Source organism: Dromaius novaehollandiae, chromosome 1 (genome assembly GCF_036370855.1).
Source record: "Dromaius novaehollandiae isolate bDroNov1 chromosome 1, bDroNov1.hap1, whole genome shotgun sequence".
In the NCBI taxonomy this organism is placed as follows: domain Eukaryota; kingdom Metazoa; phylum Chordata; class Aves; order Casuariiformes; family Dromaiidae; genus Dromaius; species Dromaius novaehollandiae.
Window position 1 is genome coordinate 161,536,336 of NC_088098.1, and position 17,921 is coordinate 161,554,256.

A 17,921-nucleotide genomic window follows, 5' to 3' on the forward strand; every position below is an offset into this window, starting at 1 on the left:
CAATGCCTTCTCTTTGATAAGGTAAAGCTTGTGTACCATGGGCAGAAGCTATCCATACACTGTATTAAAACACCAAACCCATCTCTGAGAAACAACCCAAGCCTTCCTTGAGTTTACCATCTTCCCCTCCCTTTTGCAGACCTCTCTTCCCTTTCCCACTCCCTACCTCTCCGTCCCATCTAACACTGCTTCCTCTTGACGCTCGTTAGACTCACAGACCGCTCTTACTGCCCTCCTCATAGCTGATGATCCTCAGGGCTAAAAGACCTTATGGGCTGTCCTTGGCACAACTTATACATCTTGGCACTGAAATGAGGCATACCAGGTCCTTCTCCATCACATGCAGAGGTGAGGGAGGACCCGTTTCAACCAGAAGATCTATGAGGCTTCTCCAAGGCAGCAAAGTACAACAGTCTTGAAGCATGTTGGCAGAGCCAAATACCTCATTGGCTTGCCTCAAGATGTTTCACCAAGATGAAACAAAAATCCCATGGGCATTAGACTGTCATGGGTGTGATTGTTTAGACCCTGCTGAGTGGCATGGTGCAGAGAAGGCTGAGGTCCATCTCCTCAGCCCAGTTCTGCCACCTCACCACAATGTGCTTTCAGGCAAGCCCTTACCATAGCTCCCCTAGCCCAAGGCACCCACAATAACTGTTGGTCTTCAAAACAGCTTCCAACAAGATATCACCCTATTTTTGAGAGTAGTGGTGGCAAAACCCTCGTCCTTTCCTGATTCAGACCTTAACTCTGTATTTCCTGGCTGTCACAAGTCTAAGTAGGCCAGACTATATAAGGTAACTTATATTCTGCCTTATACTCCTTATACTTATACTCCTGCTGTCCATAGGAGAATAATCACCAGCTGGGTCTTTATGTGAAGCCTTTGTCTGCATAACTTGTAGCTGATGCTAGAGTTGCATTTGCTTCTTCTCCTGTATTGGGATTAGTGGCATAAAGATTGCAGGACTCGCTTTTGTCACCTGGGCAGAAGTCCTTTCCCTGCTGTCCTCAGAAAATTCTCCCCAACCTTTCCACGGTCTCAAAGCTGGCACAGTGAGTCCTCCCCAAACCTATCAGCTCCTTTACTTTTGGGCCACAGGAGTGCTCAGAACAGCACAGGAAATCTCACTTCACAGTTTCTTGCATGACAGCAAGCAGCACAAACCAGCCAAAAGAGTTGTTGAGCAAACAGGCCTATTCCATCTCTGATTTCTTTGATACTAAGACCATATGGGCCACCAAGTTGGTCCCCACTCCCTGGAGCTTTTGTTTGTGTATATTGCACGTTCCTTTTTAAAAAATAACGAAAAGCCCAGAGAGTTCACTAACTGAAACAAGCAAGTAAGGTAGTCCTGCATATGGTGCTAGTAAAATTGTAATAGCGAAAGTTGGCAAGAGCCAAGCAGCCTTTGTATTAACTCTCCGGAGCTTCAGGTATAGCCTAATGTAATTACTTGCTCTACTTTGTAGCAATTTAAGAGAAAATTGTGTGTTTTAAAAAGTTATACTTCCAAATAAAACAGTCAGGTCTGGAGCAGACAAAGTGCCTGATTCTGGTTCCTCTGAAGTCAATAGCAAAACTTCTGTTGACTTAAATCAGAGCAGGATTATGTCCCAAATCTAAGAAACAACAGCAAAATGAACTATGCTCCTTCTAAACTCAGCGATCATACCACCTTACTGTAACTAATATTATTCTCTGATTCTATTTTCCCTACTTTTTTCTCCATCCAAAACTCCAAAAGGTCTGTTTTTTCTTGGCTCCACTGGCTGGATATCCATAGACAATACTAGAGTTTAAGCATTTTTCTCACATGAAGACACCTGCTTTGCAGATGTCTAAGTGTAAGTGGCTGAATCCAGAGAGGACTATCACCCATACAAATACAACAATTTGATTCAAGAAACTTTCATGTTATGCTTTCATACTTCAAAATATTTCCACAGTCTGCCAAACTATCATAAATTTCATTTCCCTTGGTACTGTAGGTTCAAAAGGCCTAAATGCTGAAGCCATTTACACCTTTGCAAATAGAAGAATTTGAAGTGTTTGGGGATTTCTGGGGAGGACCTTTTTTTTCTTTCTGCCTACCTGTTTTTGCGATTGATTAAGGCATCACCTAAGATTAACTTCCCTGTTAAAGAAAGTCAATGATCCTCAAAACCAGTTTTATGACCTACCTGCCTTGAAGTTGCCAGCCTAAGGAATAAGAATAGTAGCTCAAATTAATTGAATCCTGTCAACATTGTTTGTTAACTCTTATCAAAAGTCATGCCAGGTTGGAATATATGTTGCTAGCAGTTTCTTTCTGACATCCAACTGATAATATCAGTAAAACCTGACTAGTTGATCACCAAATTAAAAAGGAACGTGGATTTGATTGCTTTAATTTCTTGGATTTGGGATGTAGTCTGTAAAGACAGTACTTGTGAGAACTGTTTTTCCCTTGGATGTCCAAAATCATCTTTCTATACATACTTTCTTTAACTAGTTTGTCATTTTGGGCTTTTTTTGAAAATACCTGCTTGCTGGATACAAATGCATTTTCCAGATTTCCATTTAATGCCTAAATAGAGAAAATGAGAATCTGTGCAGTCTTTTTGTCTTCTCCTTGCTTTGATCTTGCCACACTGCCAGTCAACAGAGCAGTCAGAAGTGACACAAAACTGTCTGGGACCAAGATCCTTGCTCTGCATAAACATTGGCTCAAAAAAGACTCCCCAGACCTCACTGTATATCAAACAGTATGTAAAAAAGCCATAGCCATCTGGTGCTGGAAGAAGTCTTATATCAGTTGCAATTCACCTTCTCGTATGGTTTCTAAGTGCAATGCATTTTCCATCACCTTGGTTTGCCCTGTTATTTCTATTCAAGTGTTTATGGTCTCTAATCAGCACCTACCTTCCCTGTACTGCAGTTTGTCCCATACCTCCAGTAGGTTTTTCATTTGAGGGTCTCCTGGGCTGCTTTCAATCACTTTGGTCACATGCCTTTAGAAGTAGATGAAAAGCAGATTTTATTAAATTGACAAAAAATGCAATAAAGCAGCACCGACTTTTGTTAATTTTGGTCTCATCAATCTCAGTGTTTACTATCAAGATTTTCGTATTGATTCTCCACAGTCCCTGTAGGAGATTTCCTTATGAGTGTAGAAAGGGGAATAAAATGTAGGCTAGTACTTGCAGCCTGAAGCTGGGAGGGGGCTCGGTTTCTGGATCCTGCTCCCATCTCTGCCATTGAAGCTGTGCAACCATCAGTGAACCACGTGGGGCCAGCTCGACTTCGCAACCCTCCCGCACTCGAGGTGGCACCCGCTGCAGCTGAAACTGGTGGGAATCAAGCCTTGGCGGAGACACAGTAAGTGCATATACCAGTGCTTTATCAAATTAAGAGGGGCCTGCTGAATTCAAGCCCAGCTGCACATGAAGGGCACTTTTGCAGAAGGCCAAGTGTGGTGCCTTATCCCTCTTTGCTTTATATTTCCCACCTGCCAAGAAGATATCCTTAGAGCCTGGGAAAAGGCATCAGCGTTTACCCTGGTTGTAAAGTCTGGGGCTCTTAGACAGCACACAGTCTCTAATACTGCACTAGTTCATGAAGTGCAATCTTGCTGCCATTACGATCATGTATTTCCTCCTATTTGCATCTTTTCTTCCCTCCTTCTCCCGTCCCCCACACTTGGAGCTGTCTAACAAGTCCTATCTCTGGCAATAAATTAAAATCAAGCACATACGCCAGCGCTGTTTTATTTACCAGGAAGCAGCGGTTGCTCCCCTGGCAATGGCAAACAAGCTGCTGGGCAGCTTGGTGGCGGCAGCCGAAGCGCCCGTGAACGCCTGTGCAAACACGAGCCGGTGAGATGAGCCTGCAACGCTCGGGAGCACGTAGTGGAAACACGTGGTGGAAATGCTGATGCCGGCTGGCCCTGGGTGGAGCAGGGCTTCGAACTGGGTGTACGCAGCAGGGTCTATGAATACTATTCCATACAGTGGGGTAGTCCCTCCCGGCTGAGCCCTGGACAGCCCGTGGGCCTCCACCTTCTCCGCCTCCTTGAGCCGCAGCAGCTGGGAAATGGGATGGGAACCAAGGGCTCGGTGACGACCTGGCAGTGCAGGTATATGCAGGTTTCCCAGACTCATTTGTAAAATAAAAGAGTTTAGGTCTTTGAACTGGTGGGGTGCTATAAAAGGAGCTGCGCTGTTTTAGGAGCTGTGCAAAGGAGGAAAGATTTGCCGGCACCAAACCTTGCCAGCATTATGAATTTGGTATACAACGCCAGCACCTAGTCAAGACCATGCTGCCATTTGCGATACAAGAGAAATGCATATTTCTGTCAGCAGTTTAGGAGAAGACCTGAGCGAGCCCTCTTCCAGCTTCAAAGCAAGCTTTGCTTGCACAGAGAAAACAGCATTTTCGTGCATGCTTCAGCCACGCCGCACTGTTGTGTGCCCTGGCTCTCCCCTCGTTGCCGCCTGCCCCTGGATGGCCAAAGGCGGCCATGTCCTCTCGGCGTCCCTGCCGCACATCCAGCATTTGCCAGTCCCACCCGCCGCTCTCCAAAGGGCCTTGGGTCCGTATCTTCCTCGAGGAGTGCTGGTGTGAGAGCCCCAGAGCGGCAAAATGTGATGGGTGATGGGGAAAGTGAGAGTGAGCGCGTTTGATTTCGGTGGTAATTTTTACTGGCATTTCCGCCAGCTAAATATGGAGCTAGCCCACTCAAAACAAATTTTGCTCTCGGTTTCACCACTGAAATCGATGGTATTTCATCTGCCTTCTAATGAGAACAACACTTCTTTAAATAGGTTGTGAATAATTTCATTCTAGCAATAAGCAAAGATGTGTGAAAGTCCAAGGTTTAAGATCATGAGAGTTAGCCCAAGGCTTTTTCTCAGTTTTGTTTTGAGGTAACCCAGACATTCAAAGTGAAACCTGGCTAAAACCATGATGGTTACTTGTTTTCAAATGTTGCTCTACCCAAGAATGTGTGGGCAGTGTAAATGAGAGGCCTCCGCCCCCCCCCCCCCCCCCCCCCCAAAACGCTGAGGCCTAAACTTTAGACACAAGTGAAACAACAAGCAAAGAAGATGGGGGAACCCTGGGGGAAATATAAACCACAGTCAGATTGTAGTTATTTCCCGTGGGCAATTTTAACAGCTGCCTTACTTGTATGTTTTTAATTCTTGCACAATGAGAAGCAGAGATTTAAAAGCAGTTAGGGGCTTTTGGTGCGGCAGCCAGGCTCCCGTAAAGCCCCACAGTGGCTGAGGTCTCATTTCTGCCCATACCCTTGCTGTCGGGCCTGCGAAGGAAACGTGAAATAGTATTTGATGGAGGTGTCTGTGTGGGAGACACTTGGCACTGAAGCTTTTGGACAAGATCAGCTTCCAGGCGGTGCGGTGGAAAAGGCTCTGCGTGGGAAGTCGTGGAAGGGTCTGGTTTCCTTCCGAAGCTGGCTTGAGTTGCAGAAGCTCAAAAAAAAGGAAAGGAGGGGGGGATATTCAATCTGAATGGTTTTAAAATCTCTAACCAGATAAGTAGGATGGGATTTTATTAAAATATTTAGCTATTATACAAATGACTAGTCGCAGTATATAAAGCTCTGCGCTAAGTGAGACAAGAACTCCTTGCTCTCGAAGCACAACAGAAACAAAGCTCTGTTTTTGCCTCTCTTATTTATATTAATCAGTTATTTTAACTCCATCTGCTGAAGTGAACCTTTCCCGGAGCATTTTCAAAGGCTGGATATATGCGCTTCTTAGTTAAAAGGGCTGCATGCAAACACCAGTCAAGTCTGTATTTCTTAGAGACGGACTTTATTTCCAGCTGTCACAGCCTGCTTTTCCCCGCGTACCTGCAGCCGTACCCCCGCACCGCTTCGCACGTAATAATTTGTTGAAATGGTGACCTCTAGTGGCATCAGGGAACTTGCACTCCTCACCAATTTGTTCCTTTTTTTGGACATAAAAGCGAAAAAGACAGTGAAGAGAACCGTTATTTGCCAGCATCTCTAAGAGTTCAGAAAATAAATGTTTAAATGAGACTGATTCTGGGTCTCTACTTTCGGCATCCGGGTGTCAGTACACAGGCAACAGTTACTTGTAATTTGTGGCAAATATATTGTGCATAGATTCTCCCTCCCCCCCCCCATTAAAATAGCTAATTTTTTTAGTAAGTGGAGATTAATCAAGTACTAATCATAACTACTTTTAATGCCATGCAGACATTTGTCATAGGAAAGTAAGTCTATTTTTTAAAGAATCATAAAGATTTGCAGCATTCACCTCTGGGCATCCCCCAAATAATACCTGAGGTTTAGAAAACATTTTTGCTGTTTCTCCCTTTTCCTAATTCCTCCCTTTGCGACACCGTACCTGGGGCACCCTGACCATCGGCGGGTCGCAGGTGGGCCAGGCCGCCCCGGCCCTGGCCCAAAGCGGAGGGGAGGACGGGCTGAGGAGGAAGACGGCTGCTGCCACAGTAGGTGGCTGCTGCACGGAGAAGCGCCTTGAAGTCCTGCTCAAGCTCCGTCTACCAAGCTATGGTGGGGTTGCGTGAACTTGTTGCAAACCAACAGGTAACGTGGGATGCCTTTTTTTTCCTTTTTCCCTTACAAAATGGATTTGTTTCTCTTAAATGTTTTTTTCATTAACTCCCCATCCCGCCTTGTTTGCATAAGGTAAGCCGCATGCGACTGCTGTTGTAAGGCTCACGCAGAAGCTGTATAATTGATCTGCAGCAGATCATTAAGAGATCAAAGCAACCACTTCCTCTCCTCACCACCTATGTGAATCTGCAAAATGAAACGTTGACGGCTCTACGTCAGCCACACAAATTCAAGTATAGACAAATGCCTGCCATAGGAATGGTTAAAAAAAAGAATTGCTAAATAGTTCTTTGGTTCAAGCAAGTAAGCAGGCCCACCTTCAGAAGATAGTTTTCACTGGAAGGAAAGCCTAGATGCCTTGCTGGAGTGGGGCTACAGACTCTATGTCAAGCGACAGGATGCTGATGGGAGTCAGAGGTTTGCTCCTCCCACGTGCACTGCTGAGTTGTGCGGAGGTGACTCCTTCCTCTTCTGCACTGGGGGGGCATCTCATAATGTGGTGGGAAAAGGTAAAGGAGGAGTGACCCCATCTACTCGTATAAGTCTACAGGGAAAGAAAGCAGCGTGATGGAGGAACGAGACATGTAGATTTTGTGGCATACCCCAAGGCTGACCTGGGACAGTCTCCCGAGTGGTACTAGCATCACCCTGAGTCGGGTTGTTCCTCTACCCCTTTCTCACTTCTTCTGAAAGCCCTGACCCTGGAGGTGTTACCACGCTGCCCTGCCTGTCCAAGGGCTTGTCTACACTGGGCAAGGGTCTAGTGCAAGGCTGAGTATGAGGTTAGGGCACACAGTCTGCCGTGTGCTGAGGACACACGTAGGCACTGCATGCTCAGGAAGGTGAGTAAAGCTCAAAGCAGCTGGTGAGCCCTAAGTTCACACCTTGTCTCGCTATGTACGCTCTTCCTCTGGCAGAGTTCAGAAGTTACGACCGCAACTCTTGGCTCGCAGTCTGGCTACAGCATCTCATCTACATCAGCCTGTTTTACACCCCTCACATCCAGCTGGGCAGGACACAAAAGAAAATTTGGACACTTGACCACTAATATACAGCACCTGATGCTGGAGAACCATCTTACAACAAGGAGGCATAGTAACACATGGGCTGTAGCCTGAGAGGAAATGATTGTAAAGCAAACTTTTAGATTTATCTAAAGATGTGCTTCACTACGTCTTGAGTTGGGTGGGTTTTGTCCCACCCTGCAGTGGCAGAGCGAGCTCAGTGTATGTTCATTTAACAAGCCCTATGGGTCCGGTCTGAGTGTGTTCCCTCCGCACAGGGACTTTTATTTTCATGAATCCCCACACTCGGTGTATGAATCTGAATCTAAATACCATTTTCTCAGTGGACCTTACTAAAGGGCCTCACTGTGGTGTTTTACTTTTACCTCACACTGGTTTCTGATGAAAAGATGGGTTGTCTTAATGGTAAGTACCTTCTCCCTCTTTAGCTTATTACCTTTTAAAAGACCTTCTCCTTTCAGAACAACTTCATGCAGACTGTATACAAGCTCTTGGACCCAATCATCCGTTTAGAGGTCACCCACACATATTTTGTATCTAAAAGAGTAGGGTGAACACTTTGATATCTTAAGAATAAAACATATTTTTGAGTGTAGCATTGCCTTCACCCAATCCTCACCCCAAGCTACATCCATCACAAACATTAATCCTCTTGTCAGCATGCATCGCAGCAGAAAAAGGGGTTGCAGTTTTTAACTCACAGATCACTCACACAAAAAAAGTCTTGAGAGTGACTGTGTACAAAACAAAGACTATCCAAGCACTGAAATCAGAAATATTTTTGGTGCAGGAGCCTGACCCCACAACACAAAGTCAGTCAGTGGATGCCCACTGATTTCAATGGGCTGCGGGTCTGATCTCCAGGCGTTTGGCTGGGTACCCATGCATATACAGAGCCTGGAAATGAAACATGGCTCTAAATTTCCTAAATGCAGCAAGGTCAGGGGGGTTAGGGCCGAATATAAAGCACTTTTCAGTGCCCGGAGCCACTAGTGTGAGCTTCACGGGCTCCGGGGGATTTACTCCTCACTTTGCAAGGTGACAGCTAGGGCTGCCCGCAGGCTCGGAGGTGACCACGGTGACACAGATCCTGGTTCCTGTTAAGAGAAAGAACTGAACAGAGAAACCTCTTTTTCACAGACGATGTGTTCAGTCTATCGGCTATAGCCAGGCTATTAATATGTAAACTGAGTGTGGGTGGGGAGACAGTGTGTATCCTTATTAAGAGTATCTAAGACTAGATATTGAAACTACGCTGTCTTCATTTCTAGTAAATACTAATTTTGCCCTTCTTAGGAGCTAGTATTTAAATCAGATTAGCTGAGGATGATGGCTCTGTTGTCACAGCTTACTTGAATGTATTTTTAAAAAAACTAATAAAGCTATGACAAACAGGCCATCTCATGTGCAATACTGTGTTTAGTAATCAATGGTCAAGGCCATGTGAAGTAGTCAGATGACTACCACACTGAAGACAGGGGAAATTACTGGGCCTCTCAAATTTCCCTCAGCTCTTGAAAAAAATACCCTTTGCTTTTTGTCCTTTTAAAAATATTCTTTGTTATTCCCATTTTCTATCAGATAAGCTTTGACTCATTCTGACACAGACTATGTGCATCCAGAACAATCACATCTTTTTTTAAGCAGTCATAGAATTAAGTCATACAGTTATAGTGAGCCTTTGATTAAAGACTTTCTGACTCGCTTAGTATGAAAGCTAAATACCTGTTGGCTTAAGAGTTGTCAATGGTAGCTGATACTATACCAAGTGCATATAGGTACTGCACTACACATGATTGTACCTTCTGAAGACCAGGAGGATGTTGTAAAAGCATAGGCAGAACAGTTATCTAGAGATGGAGCCCTGCTTCTGCATTTGAAGATTATTGCAAAAATAATCATGATTTTAGAGAACCTGGAGATCAGATTTTTTGATTAGGATGTGAAGAGCAAAATGCTTCTCGCTGATTGAATGTTTCAAAATTACACATTTTAACAGCTCATAACTGCATTGGTTGCTGCAGACAATTAATGTTGGCAGAGAGCCAGACCAAAAAAAAGAAAAGCATAAACTCATTTCCACAACGTGCTAAGCCACACAATATTTTGTCACAAGCAAAATACTTGCTGAATAACAAGCATGAAAACAAATTCATGACTTTAACAGCCTCCAAAAATTTCCTAACATACCTCCCAGGGCAGGTCCCACTTTAAGGCTGCTGGTTCCATGACGCTAGAATGTAAAATCATAATTTTTTAAGAAAATAAGCCTGACCACCTCGCTCAGGCACCTGCCTGATCCTTATCTGTGGGATGAAAATCAGTCTTCAGCATCTCACAACGGAAGTGAAATCTGTGTAGATACTACGGGGGGAACACGGGGTAGGTACACAGATGGGCAGAGGGGAATTATCCCTGCCTCCGTGAGTCATCGCATTGAAATTATTGGCACTTCCCATCTGTGTAAAGCCTTTCCAGTAGGAGCAGGGCTTTGAGCGAGCCCTTGGACAGCGTTTTGACTTGTGGGGGTGAAAAGCTGATTTTCTTCCCTTGAAGTGAAAGTGCGTCTATTGGCCTGGTTAAGATATGGCCCACAGCTTTTTGGGATTCCTGAATGTGATTCAGAGCATGCTTTATTTTTATGTGTATGGAGGGTTTTGCTGTTGTTGTTTCCTGGAACGGTTCTCCTTTTTTGCTAACATCACATTCTGCTTTTTCGGAGAAAGAAAAAAAAAAAACTTAATTTTGCCTCTTTTTGAGACCCATTTTCTCTAGCTACCACATAAATTGATTCTTTGCGATCATCACAAATCATTTAAAGCATTAATCATCAAACACAGCTACATTAGCATCCATAGACACAGGTGTTTTCAATAAGCATTAGTGGCTAAAAGGTTGCAATCTCCGAGTGCCTTAGAAGTGAGTGAAACCCCAGGAAGCAAAATTTCCACTGTGAAGTGGAAATTCCCACTATAAATTTGGTAGCTGCATTCCTGGGTGTACAAGAGAGGAGACCAACCACAATTTGGACCCAGGAGATACGAATGAAGAAGCAAAGGCATGTAATAAATGCATTAAAACAACATTTAGCCAATAAATCATGAGAACTATGGTCATTTAGGGTGGTAAGGTTTAAGATCTATCTGTCTGGCCTTACAAGTAAGCCCTGAAAGGCAAAATTTGCAGACTGAAAAATGAATCCTTTAGTCGATACAATCCAGACACTCAAAGCATCATCAAAAATCAAGCGATTATATGGATTTTAAATCAGTCCAGTTTAGGTAGATGCACAGAGCCGCAGTTAGCCCTCCTGCAAAGGAAAGTGCTGAAGTGGTGGAGAGGGTTTGAGGAAGACACAACGCCCAGCCGAGGTGGACTCTGAGGAAGAAGTTCAATCAGGGAATGGAGCTGCAGCGAAATGTGGGGCCCAGGAGACCAAAATCAGGGGAGAGGGAAAAAACAGTGGCGTCAGAGCCCAGGGGATGAGGCAAAGGAGCCAGGCTGGGCTCCAGGACACGGAGGAGACAAGGGAGAAAGAGCAGAGGTTTGGCCACCCACTGGGGCATCTTTTCTACAGGGTTTGGTGCCATTTTGCTGGGGAGGCCTTTGAGACCCTCACCCGAAACTCACCACGTGATTGAGTAGGACAAGAACACATCCCTTCCCTACTCCCAAGGCAATTCAACCTGTTAGAGGTTATTAAAATGATGCAGGTAAGCAGGAACCACCCCCCAGAAACTCGGACCTGAGAACTGAGGAGCAGTTTCTTTGAAATCTTGAACAAACCCTTGCTTGCACGAGCGCGGTCCTTCCTGGGGAGGCTGGAGAGCACAACGGGGGATTTGCTCTGAGATGTTGCTCCCTGCTCATCCCTCAGCGCAGACTGCATTTGTTCCTGCTTCCCAGTTTCCTAATTCCTGGTGAAATTCCGATGCTTGGAGAGATGCATACACATACACACGCACACGTATATTTGTGTACAGGGCTTTGGACTCTGTTTTTAAGAGGCAATATTTTTGCATGCAAAATATCCGCTGAAGCTGCATCGGTAAATGTCCCTTCCTGGCTGGATCCCGCCATTAGCCAGTGGGGAGGGCGGCGGGGCACAGGGCACCGGGGCCTGGGCACCTGGTGTGGGCAGGTACTGCCTCTCGCCAGGAGCACTGCGCGGGGCTGGGCTGCCAGCTCGCTCTGTGGTTACGTTTCCCTAACACTTTCTATTACGTGACGCCTCTCAGTTCTGCACGGCTTTTGCCAGACATGTGGTGTTTGGGTTGAGGCTGGGTTGTTGTTTTTTTTTTTGCCCCAGGACTGCCTCGGGGTGAGCTCATCTGGAAAATTCCACCTAAAAATGCTTTGACGAGCTCCAAAAGGAGGAGTCAGGAAAAACAATCCATTGCATCCACAAAAAAGTAGCGTTGCAGTTTTGCAGAGACACGTGAGCCTCCTCAACAGCACCCCATCACCGGGGGAATTGCTTACAGGGACGCGACGTGCCCAGCGGCTCATTGAGCTCTGCAAGAAATCCCAACGTCCTTCAGCCAAGCTCCAGGTCCCCCAAAACAACAGCTCAGGAGAAACATGTTCGCGTCAGGCCCTGACTTCACCAAAGGTCCCATCTACGACGCCTGCTGCTGAAGAGCAAGGCCCAAGTGGCAGCGCCTTGCTGGCGGCGCGGGGCTTAGCACGCTGCCGTTGGTTGAAGGCATTTCCTGATGGCGGCTGAAGCCTGGCTACCTCTCTGCTTTCTGCTGCTCTCTAGGAAGTCGCTGTGAAGCAACTGGCAAAGGATGTTGCTCATCGCCGCAGAGGGATGGTGACTCCCCACAGAGGTCCACGCCGTGACCTTGGCCAGCCCCCTACTGCGTCCGGCATCACAGCTCTCCGGGATGGCATCTCTTCCTTTTCCTGCTCTTTTTCCATTTGCCCTGTTAAACAACGAAAGAAAAGGCAATCAGAAAAAGCAACATCAAAAAGCCATGTTGAAGTTGCAGGTGTAGCCTTAAAAGTGAAGAGGTGCCCATGTCAAGACTGTCTCCGCAAAGCCGGCTCAGTTCCTGTGCATGCGTGTGCGCGGCAGCCTTTCGCTCGGCAATCGCAGACTGTTTTTTTCCCGCAAGCCCGTGCCTCTTGCAGCACGCAGTGTGGGCAATACTCTGAGAATGAATCAGTGTTGCAGTGTGAATGCATTAATCTCTTTGCTCTTCCCACATCAAGTGTAGGCAACACCATCCACAGAATCTAAAGCTCTCTCTGACCGCCACTGATAAGGACATTTTTTTCTTCCATAACAAGCCGGACCCACATTTGTGCAGAAGTCGCCGAATTCTGCAGAATTTGGGTCCAGAGGTAGGAAACGTGCAGATGTGCAGAGTACAAGCTACAGTCCCTTACAGCCATGCTTTGCACAAGCAATGCGCTGCAGGCAACAAAATGTCCTGAAAAAAAATGCGGTGCCAAGGCCTCAAACTCTTCCCTGTGACGTCTTTGAGGCTGCCTTTCCCACAGCAAAGCAGACAGCACCCCACCGATTTACACACAAGCATGGGGTAGATAAACCAGCTGAGGCCTCGGAGGCATCTATGCACTGAGCTGAGCGCCCCACTGAAACGCTCATGAAGATGTCAACAAGTTTTGCATTCGACATCGGATTTACCTGGTATGCATTAAACACAGTCAAAACCCATGGCCATATTTATGGCATACCGTGGCCTAAACATTGAGTGCAGAGAATAAAAGGCAATACAAAATGTCTAAGTCACAAAATAAGGTGGTGTCCTGTTGAGAGAAATCATAGTGTAGGATGATGTTGCTCCAGATGGAATTCAAATTGCATTTTGGCACTTCTTATATGGTGAATAGTCACTTCCTCACCTTGAGCACCCTCTTCTACACAGGTTACTGTTGTTTGTGTAGTGGTGGCACGTTATAAAAATGTGTGTGCGTATAGAGTATGTGGCTCTGGCATAAATAAAGCTAGATAAAAATAGGATCTCAATTCTCCAAACTTGCTTTATGATTAATTGTTTTTTTAACGAGTGTTTAAACATTGTTTTTAACCACAGAAATCAGATACTAAGAAAACTTTCATCTTATTCCTGCAAAATCAAAATGGAGCTTCTAAGTCATACCGTAGCGTGGAAACAAGAGTCTTTCATGCTCGCCAGAGGAAGTTATTTCATAATGTGAATTTCCTTGGTATTTCTCCTATCAAGGTGCCCAGACATACGTGACTAAGAGTTACCCTGTTTGCATAACTAAACCTCACTGTAGCCAGATCTATTGAAACTACAGGTAGGGCGCATGGAAACTATGGGGGTTACGTGGCTTGCACATGAGACAGAAGGACCACATTTCAGGTCTGAAGATGACGGACCACAGACGAAAACAGCTCCCAAAGCAAACTTGAACTTTCAAGACGTTGCACACCACCACCTGGGACACAGAATAAGCCGTATGGCTGCGCCGCACCATGGCCAGTCCTTCTGCTGTGATTGCAGCGTTGCAGCATGACTTCCAGAGCTCTTGCTGCACATGCAAAATAAATCAGGTCAAGTCTCAACTTTTTAATTGTTCAGTGCTTCCCACTTGGATTTAGGCCTAGATCAGGTTTCAGGTGTACCAAAACCCCAGTAATTATTGTATTGAGATACCTGTCACAAATTAGCAGGAATCTCACTACAGATTCTGCTTTGTCTGCATTTTCCATCATCTTGAGTCCGAGCCCCCCCCAGACAGTGTCCTCGGCACGCAGCTTCTGGTACTGAATGGGCAAGTGGGCATTAAAAGTAGTTCCCCCAATTTTAGGTTTGTCCCACCATCAGCTGAACAGTGGTTCGTTCAGATCCAGAGGCTGAGCTGTGGAAAATCCCTGCCTCTCGCATCGAAATTGAAAGCACTTGGATTTGAGCTTCTGTTTCTAAACTCAACGCTTCCTGAAAATGTTTTTCATTAGAAGACAAAAGCGGTAATTAAGGTCGAAGAGGAAAGGAAACAAGGAGACCCGATGATACAATGGAAAGAAAAGGCACAAACTTCCTGCCCTCGCTCATGTGAGGCCCTTACCTCATTTGCTCTGCTATCAGGGCTTCAAAAAGTCCAGCTCCAAATCATCTCTGAACTTTGGGAAGCCCCAGCAGCTTTAAGCAACAGCCTAAACAACTTCAGGCCGTCAGGCCCAGCCAAATGCCTCTCCCAGCAGCCCCCCGCCCCCCGTTAATTTCTGAGCTGTTTGTGGACATGATCCTTTGGAGAAAGCCTGGGATCCTTTGGAGAAAGCTGTCACAGCTCTTGCAAGGAGGTAACCTGGCTCTCATGAGTCTGTGCAAACTTTTCTAGCCAACTATACAAGCCATGCAGATGGAGGGGCAACACCACCTCTGAACAGCACCGTAGGTTAAGAGGGGAAAAGGACATTAAAATAAAGCTGCAAGCCCATTTGCAAAATAAATTAACCATTCTGGGAGAAGTTCCCGTTGGCCGATGTGAAGCCTTCCTTAACTAGCTGTTCTGCAGATGACAGAGCCAACGTGCCGTTTTGAGGCTGCCAAGGGAGGGAGTTTCGCCTTTTCTTGCTGGCTCCCGGCCCCTTCGTGCTGTGGCCCCGGCTGCCCAGACGCTGGCCCATGTTGCTCCTGCAGCCCGCAGAAAACCACCCAGTGCTTGTGCCGGGGCTGATTTCTGGAGGCCCTGGGTTGAGTCATCCCGCGGCAAGTTTCCGGGTGGTGGTGAGGGTGGTGGGAGCCCGCAGCAGAGAAGGGAGGTAGCAGGAGGGCAGACCAAGGCGGGTTATGATACCTCTTCTTTTTGCCAGCTGTCCTGGGGCATTACAGCTTTAGCCTATGCTAACGGAGGCATTGGGATATAATACATATATATACATATATATATAATAATGTCTGTTTGTACGCCCAGCCATGCCCTGACTGCCTGAAGGACCTGATCTCAGAGGGACTCTGGGCTGGCATTTGCTGGGTGAAAATTAAACAGCAGTGGGAATGCCTCTGGAAACCAAGGAGGGGCAAAGAGAGCCTGAAAAAGATCAATAATCAGCTGCAATGTCCAGGGCTTTGCAAAAAAAGGCCAAAGAGGACTTTTTGAGTGTGTTTTTTTTTTTTTTAATTTTGAGTGGTAACAAAAAAGGTCTAGAAAGTTAGAAAGCTCTGCTGCAAAAAGTGGGAAAAGGAGGTGGGGAGGGACAATTTCATTACATAAAAGTACCGTGAAATAATCAGCCATGAAAGATAGGTGGTTTCCCACACAAGGCTGCCCAGGACAGAATGGAAATGTGTAGTGAAATCCCAGTCCAAAAATCAAAGATGACAGTCTGGGAAAGCAGGGCGACCAGAGGTCAGCCCCCGCCGCCGGCATTTTGGCATGGGTGGTCAGACTGTGACACGGGACCTACGACCAAGCCGAGTGGCAATGCCAGACTGGCTCCCAGGAGCGGCGGTGAGCGAGAGGCACACATGTGCCCCCCAAATCACAAAATAACTGGCTTTGGAGCCTGCACCAGCAATGCCCAGGCGAGAGGAGTGGGTACCGGCGATGGCAGCTGGGCTGGGAACTGCCTGGGGCTTCATGCCCCGGTTAATAACGGGGATGTGCAGTGCAAGAGAAAGATCTTCCACTCTGAGTGGTTGGGTAGTAACCCCCCCCCCCCCCGGGGGGGTCCCAGACGCCCTGGCTGGGTGACCAGAGGCTCCCAGTTGCAGTCGTTTGGGATGGCTACCGGGACACGGTGCTCGCTGCTTGACTGGGTGCAAGAAAAATAACTTTGGACAAACACAGACACAGCAGAAGAAAACTTGCACCCTGCTTCATTTTTTTTTGTTTGAACTCAGACCTTGCACCTCAAATCACACGCCAAATTTTGTCCAGCTAGTTGCTGCAGCAAAAGCGCAACAGCTTGCAATCGAGAAACTGCCGCGAGCCGGCTGCAAACGTGCCTGTAGGGGTCCATGCTGGACTTCCATGCGTTGCCGCTTTTCCCCGGATGCAAGTCCCACTGGGGCACTTGGGAGCACGGTGCCACGTGGTGGGAGGGGAGCCCCGGGCCGCTGCCGTGGGGCTGGCGGGGCTCCTGGCGCCGCGGGGCCGCACGAGTGGGTGGAGCTCGCCTGCGCCGCTGCAGCGCGGCACCTGCCGCTCAAAGGGCAGGAGCCTGTTTTGCACAAAAGAAGAACCCACTTCCTTTCTTTTACATTAAAAAAAAGTAAAAATAAGAGGCCAAGGCAGAGAACATTTTGTTCCCTCTCCTCATTCCCAAGCGCTCGGCGCCGCAGTCCGCGGAGGCAATGCCCATCCGGACCCTTGGGTCGCCGCCGGCCTCCGCGCTGCCACTGGCTCACAGCAAGAAAACCTGGGGCTGGGGCAGGGACGGTGGCGCGCGGCCACGCACGTTAGCCGCATGGCCCCATGCCCGGAGGCCACCGGCAGGTATTCCCCTGCGGGCACGGGCAGCTCCCGCTCGAGCACCGAGCCGGTGGGTCTGGGGTGGGATTGTACGGGGAAGTTTCACCGCCTGGAGGAAGTCCCAGCCATGAATTTGCATCGCAAAACAGCCCATCGGCCTGGGAACGGCGACGGACTGCACGTGTTACCTCCATCTGGCTGAACGGCGAGGGCGGTTTGGCAGGTTTAATCCAAGATTTTTGTCCTGGATGGTGTTAATCCGTGGAGCTAAAACTCTTGCCCAAGTGAATGTAAGGGCAGGAGACGCTCATGGGTGAAATCCCAGCTCTTCTGGTGTTAGCACCAACATGACCCCTTGCTCCGAGGGACCAGGATTTATGCCGTCTGTATTTCATGCAATGCATTAGTTGGACTTATGTCTAGTTGAAAAATCTGCTCTCTGGTCTGTGTGCTCAGGATCAGACTTTCTTTAGGTATGATACTTGTGCAGAAGCCTCTGTTCTGCTGGTATCTTCATCGCCATGGTGAAACGCTTCAAGGACACCTTAGCTCTGCACAGACAAGAGTAACCCAACTACTGACAGATGCACATAACAGAAAATCCTCATCGCACTATGGGATATGCTCTGCAATGTGTGCCGCAGTTATTCTCTCTTCAGAGGACCTTGCCCTTCAGGCAGTATAATGAGAAAACTCTTGAATTACAAAAGTATCTCCATTAACAGATGGTTGCTAGCAAATTTTCATTATTACTCTTATTAGGTACATTTAACTTGTACTAATTCATGGCAATATTATTCACTGTGTAATTTCTGTACGAATGACTCACCATACATTATACACAGATTAGTAGAGTTCAATGCAACTATGTTGT